This window comes from Colobus angolensis, unplaced genomic scaffold, assembly GCF_000951035.1.
Source record: "Colobus angolensis palliatus isolate OR3802 unplaced genomic scaffold, Cang.pa_1.0 Scaffold19, whole genome shotgun sequence".
Taxonomy (NCBI): domain Eukaryota; kingdom Metazoa; phylum Chordata; class Mammalia; order Primates; family Cercopithecidae; genus Colobus; species Colobus angolensis.
In genome coordinates, this window is record NW_012115043.1 from 11,656,508 (window position 1) to 11,663,732 (window position 7,225).

Here is a 7,225-nt window from a genome sequence, read left to right on the forward strand (position 1 = left end):
GGAGGCGGAGCTTGCAGTGAGCTGAGATCCGGCCACTGCACTCCAGCCTGGGTAACAGAGCGAGACTGAGACTCCGTCTCAAAAAAAAACAACAACAAACCAACTAGCAGTCCTCAGTGCTGCTCTGCCTATGGAGTAGCCGTTCTTTCATTTCTTTACTTTCTTAATAAACTTGCTTTCGCTTTACTCTATGGAGTCATCCCAAATTCTTTCTTGTGAGGGATCCAAGAACCCTCTCTTGGGGTCTGGATCAGGACTCATTTCCGGTAACAGTTGTGGTTGTTGTTTGGAAAAGACTAACATTTGGGGTCAGACACACACACACACACACACACACACACAACATTTTATGAATGAATGAATAAATCAAAGAATTTTTGTTACCTGATATGTTTTAGCCACATGTAAATGAAAATCCAACTCAAACTAGGAGAGTAAAGGGCATTTACCAGTTCATGACACTTCAAATGTTCAAGGCAGAACTTGATATACATCGGGTAGCACCCTAGAGAGTGACTCAATAATGTCCCAAGCATTTGTTTGTTTGTTTGTTTTTCTCCATTTGTTTCTTTTTCTCTCCACTGTTGCTTCTGCAATGCCAGCTTCATCTTAACAGTTTATCTGGGGTTCCTACGAGGGCAGCCAGCCACTCCCGTCCACTTCTCACTCAGTTCTGTCAGGAAAGAATGACCGACTTTGAAGCATTCCTGGCACATTTTTGGTGGGGGGGGAAGGGGGGAACAGAGTCTCGCTCTGTCGCCCAGGCTTCAGTGCTCACTGCAAGCTCCGCCTCCTGGGTTCACACCATTCTCCTGCCTCAGCCTCCCGAGTAACTGGGACGACAGGCGCCCGACACCACACCTGGCTAATTTTTTGTATTTTTAGTAGAGACAGGGTTTCACCGTGTTAGCCAGGGCGGTCTCCATCTCCTGACCTCGTGATCCACCCATCTCGGCCTCCCAAAGTGCTGGGATTACAGGCGTGAGCCACTGCACCCGGCCCTGGCACATTTCTTATAATCACTCTGTTAGGATCTACCAAGGATCACATACCTGTCTGACCAGTCATGGTGCCTGAGAATGGACTGCTTGTCTTAGTATAGGTTTCTTGGTAGAAGCAGCTTTCTTATTACTTCATGCACTCCCAAACTGAAACTGCAGGTTTTGGAAAGGTGAGAATGATGCTGGGAAGGCATCCAGCTAATCTTCATTCTACTTGGGATGTGCTTATTTGATCTAACAAGTAAGGTGTTTCCTAAATTGATCCATTTGTTTGTATGCTAGCATATTATGACATATTTTAACCAAACAATCCCTAGCAAATGTTATATTCAGGAGAAGTCAGGTCTTACCATAAGAGAACTATGAAGTGTTTCACATATTGGCTCAAACCAATGGTGTGTTTGATAGTACTTTGTAAACTACACAGTCTGTAAAAATATGAGATGGTCCCATGAACAACTAGAGAAATATAAGGATATACTGAGAGTTGTGACTAGCTTTTGCTTTCTGATCCAACTTCTGTAACAGGCTATAAATAAATTTATTAACAGCTCCCACATTTACAATCAAATGGATTACTTGATAAAAATCTAGACTTCATCTTGGCTTTTTACCAGATTTGTAGCTCAGTAACCATCTAATAAATATAGGTTGGCCTGTCACAGACCAATTCATACGCCACAGTTTTAGCTCAGATGTTGGCAAGCTTTTTCGCTAAAGAGTCAGATAATAAATATTTTAGGCTTTGCAAGTCATGTGGTCTCTGGCACAACTTAACTCTGCTTTAGTAGCCCAAAACAGCCACAGAAACTATGTAAATTAACGAATATGCCTATATTCTAATAAAACTTTATTTATGGTCACTGAAGTTTGAATATCATATAATTTTCATGTGTCACAAACTATTATGCCTTTGACTTATTTCAAGCATTTAGAAATGTGAAAACTAGGCCTGGCACAGTGGCTTATGCCTGTAATCCCAGTATTTTGGGAGGCTGAGGCAGGCAGATCACGCGATCAGGAGACCGAGACCAGCCTGGCCAACGTGGTGAAACTCTGTCTCTACTAAAGATACAAAAAATTAGCTGGGTGTGGTGGCACGTGCCTGTAATCTCAGCTACTCAGGAGGCTAGGGCAGGAGAATCACTTGAACCTAGGAGGCAGAGGTTGCAGTGAGCCGAGGTAGCATCATTGCACTCCAGCCTGGGTGACAGGGCGAGACTTCATCTCAAAATAAAATAAAATAAAAACCATTCTTAGTACACAGGCTGTACAGCAAGCTGAATTTGGCTCATGGGCTGAAATTTGTCAACTCCTGTTTTATAAAGCTCAATGCCACAAACCCATAAAGTTTATGGAGAGGGGATGAAAATGGTATTACCTGAACCAATAATTTGTGCATTCACAAAGAAAAAATCTCACTCTACTTTGCATGTAGGTTCTATAAGTTCATTCATTATTTTTTGTCCCTTTCACTCTACTTTTGAAATCAATGGATGGTCCAAAATTTCTAGAATTCGCATTTTTACCTTAAAAGTTGAAAAGATTTAAAGTTTTTGAGAAAACATGAGAGTGATTTCAGGTTACAGCTGGACACCTACAAGATTGGGCTACATCTTTGTTGGAGCTGGTGCAAGCTCAGCAGGTCCTCACTGAAACTCAACATTTTCTCCCAAAGCCACTTGCTCCCCACCATTGCTATTTTCCATCCACGGTACCTCATTTCTAGTTAAGCAGGCTTGAAAATTAGTGTTACTGTATAGTGAGCATTCCAAAGGAATCCTGCTCAGCCTCAGGACTTCTGTGTAGTGGACCTGCCTCCCTAGGTCCCAGGGATGGAACTTGACCCATATGTGGCCAATCAGAGAACTATATCTCTTTAGCTACAGTGATGATCTAAAGAGAATGAATCAGACTCCTCCATGGGACTTTTGCTAGAACGATCAGGTTGAGTTGAGTTTCTGTTACTTGCAACCCAAGTAGTGCTGACTAAATGAATTACCATTCAATTATTTTAATCCTTATCTCTCCTGCCCAGTACATTTTCCCCCACTATCTAGTCAGTTACCATGTCCTCTGATTTGTGGGATATGTCTTCCAAATTCATCCGTTTCCTTCAGTTCTTAATTACTTCACCATTACCTCCTTCTATTTGTCACATTAGTCTCATTGGTATCCTATTCAATATATACTTTTTGAAGGACATGCTGCTATATGTTACAATGGCAGTGGACTAAACTGGCAAGAGCACTGGATTTAGGATCAGGTAGAATCTGGGTTTGAATCTCAGTCAGCCCCTCATCAGGAAATGTATTGGCTCCTTTAGGTGTTAGTTTCCCCGTGTGTGTCATAGGGGTAGCTTTTAGGGTTGATACGAGGATTAAAAAAGAATGACATATGAATCAGACCATATACATACACAGTGGGCATCTAAGAAATTAGAGTTCTTAGTATTGGATGAAAGGAACTGTGCAAGCCCCAACTCTCATCCTTGAAGAACATTCAGGTGTCCTTCTCATGGGGCTTGCACCTCTCCATCCATCTTCTCATTACTTCTTATCTTCCTGCTATGTGAGGCCATTTCTGTATGTAGCCTTGTTGCTCATAAATCTCCTAAGGCCTACACTGGCTCCACAGACTCTTCACTCTGGCCTCCAGAACGTCCATCTGCTCTCTTCACCTGAAATTATCCCTATAAACATTATAAAAATTAATCAGGGAAGAAGGGGGAAGAAATGAAAATACACTATGCTCGTAGCACATTCAACATTAATCATTAGGTCAGCTTGCACTCTGACTTGCTTCCTTATAATTCTTTGCCTGCTGCCCTAGAATCACATAGACCCTAGATTATAGTTCCCCTTAACTGCTCTACAGATGACAACTTGAGCATTGTGAAATGTTAAGTTTTCCATTTGAGATATTCTTTCAGATCCTGCATGCCAATGAAACTACTGATGTCAGCTGGTCTGAAGCACCCCAAGAGAAGATGACTCACCAAAGAATGTGGTTTCTACATCCTGACAATTTTATCACTTACCCTGTCCAATCAACAACCCAATTTTCCAGCCCCTTGTACTCCATGAGCCCCTTAAAAACTCAGCCCAGAGCTCCTTGGGGAGATGGATTTGAGTGTCTCCTCTTACCCCTCTTATCTCCTTGCTTGGCCACCCTGAAATTACTAAATTCCTTCTTTGCTACAACCCTTGCTGTCTCTGCATATTAGCCTGTTGCTACACAGCAGTCATATGAATCTGTTGGTACTGTAACACACTCAATCTGATCTCCCTCTGTCTCAACCATCAAGTCTCTTTCCACCAAGTGGGGAAAGTCACTATCTGCCAGATATGCCACCCAAAGTCCTTATGCTAGTAAACTTGAATTTGAAATATTAGTCTTCACTCAGTCCTAAACCCCAAATCCTCTCAAGGCCTTCTGTTCCTCCTCTTTCTCTTCTTCCTTCTCAGAATTTTCAAAGAACCGATTCTTTTATTGAGGCATGCTCTCCATGTGTGTCTTCTTTACTAGATGGTAAGTTCCTGGAAATCAGGATTTGTTGGGTATGTATTCGTAACTGTATCCCTGTTGCCAATTCCTAGCACAGTAGAGCATCCGTGTCCATTGTTCAGTATGCATCAGCTGAGTAGACTTTTATGGTGCTGAAGGATTAAGTGATCAGGCTCATAAACACTCTATTAGTCAGGATTCAGTTGGGAAAACAGAACTAACACTAGATATTTTGTTTTTAAATTTATTTACTTATATTTTTAAGAGGCAGGGTCTCTTTGTTGCCCAAGCTAGAGTGCAGCAGAATGATCATAGCTCCCTGCAGCCTCAAAGTCCTGCACTTCAAGTGATTCTCCCACCTCAGCCTCCCTAGTAGCTGGGACCACTGGCATGCACTGCTATGACCAGCTATTTTTATATTTGTAGGCCGGGCACGGTGGCTCATGCCTATAATCCCAGCACTCTGAGAGGCCAAGGCAGACGGAACACCTGAGGTCAGGAGTTCGAGACCAGCCTGGCCAACATGATGAAACCTTGTTTCTACTAAAAATACAAAAATTAGTTGGGCCTCATGGCGGGCGCCTGTAATCCCAGCTCCTTGGGAGGCTGAGGCAGGCGAATTGCTTGAGCCTGGGAGGCAGAGGTTGCAATGAGCTGAGATTGTACCACTGCACTCCAGCCTGAGTGACAACAGGAAAACGCCTTCTAAAAAATTAAAAAAAAAAAAAAATTCAGAACAGAATAGGGAGAGAGGGACAACAAGGACCTCAGTCTTTGCAACTGTATACATCTTTAAAAATGGCATGGGGGCTGTAATGACTCCAATGGCTAAGCTTGGCCACTGGAGTAATAGCTCCAGGACTTCCTGTAGTGAGCGATCATGTGCAGTACCAGGTATATACCCTTATTTGGCAAGTTCAACCACCAAACCAGCATGAGACAAACAAGAAGCCTGGGTGAACCTCGCTAGCCTTATCCAGCCGGAACACATTTACCAAAGCACAGCTCTATTAGGGAAAGGTTGACAAACTTTCCAGACACACAGCAAACTGGCAGCCCATCACTCGAGTTGGGAGCATAAACTGTTTCTCAGGAGTCACTCAGAACTGAGACCAATGGTCAAAATGGAGGCTAGAGTTGGGACAGTCAACACAAAGACATACAATCTTCTTAAAATGCACGCTTACAAAAACAAATAAATGTCAGCCTTTTGAGAGTTGCATTGAAAAAGCTATGGGAGTGCCCAAGCATACTTTAGAAAGCTGAGCATTAAGAGAAAACACCAAATGCTGATTTCCTCAATATTTGGTTGCATCGACAACAGATGAAATTATATTTACTGAGTTAGAAAGTTACATCATTTCTTCCTTCTTTCCATTTTTCTTCTTTTTAAAATCACATCAAAAGTGCAAAAATGGGCCGGGCGCGGTGGCTCATGCCTGTAATCCCAGCACTTTGAGAGGCCAAGACAGGTGGATCACGAGGTCCGGAGTTCGAGATCAGCCTGACCAACATGGTGAAACCCTGTCTCCACTAAAAATACAAAAATTAGCCAGGCGTGGTGTTGCATGCCTGTAATCCCAGCTACTCAGGAGGCTGAGGCAGGAGAATCACTTGAACCCAGGAAGCGGAGGTTGCAGTGAGCTGAGATCACGCCACTGCACTCCAGCCTGGGTAACAGAGTGAGACCCCATTTAAAAAAAAAAAAAAGTGCAAAAATCATACTTTTTCCTGCTTCTGATTTGTTTTATGATCTGATAGAGGCTGTCAGGGAAGAAAAAGGCACTCAGGTTGATAATTTTCTTCTAACTATAAGAATGTATTCCTGCTTAGATTTCATGTGGCTGCCCTCAATTCTGGAAGATTTAAGTTAATCATGATGTATGGAGCCAGGTTGTTTGGCTATATGCTGAGGTCCATTTTCAAGGATGGGATGGAGATATTTCAGTGTGACTTTTTTGGTACATGATCTGACCGAGATCAAATATCAAAAATTGCTGTAAGCTAGAATACAGGACTATGTTTGGTTATATAGAAGGTTTTCTTTCCCCCAAATAAGTTAAATAGGAGACAGTTTAGGAAGAAAATGCAGTTTAGTGGAAGTGTCTTTATAGTAAACCAACTTTTGTTGAGTGTCTATAGGGTGTAGATAATACTTATTAGCTGGGTAACCTTGGGCAAGTTAGTTAAATGCTCTGTGCCTCAATATTCCCATCTGTACAATGGGCATAATGAAAAAGTACCTATTTCATAAAGTTGTTATTGGGATAAAATGAGTAAATTTTTTTTAAAGAACTTAGAACAGTGGAAATGATCAGCTCAGAAGATGGTGGCTTGTTGTTTGAAGACTATGGAAAAGTAGTTGTAAAAATATTACTTTGGTTTTATGATTTTTTCTCCCAACAAAAAACATTGATCCCAATTCAGGAGAATGATTTCAATCTCAGCGACTAGTTATAGCATGAGGTGTGGACCTCATGCTTATCCTTCTTTATTCTCTTCTATCTGTTCCAACTGACAAGCACTGATGGGTGCTAGTGTCATGCCTCACGCACTGTGTAGCCACCTTATCATTATTATCATTATTATTATTATTATTATTTTTCAAGATGAAGTCTTTCTCTGTCATCCAGGCTAAGTGCAGTGGCACGATCTCGGCTCACTGCAACCTCCACCTCCTGGGTTCAAGTGATTCTCCTGCTTCACCCTCCCCAGTA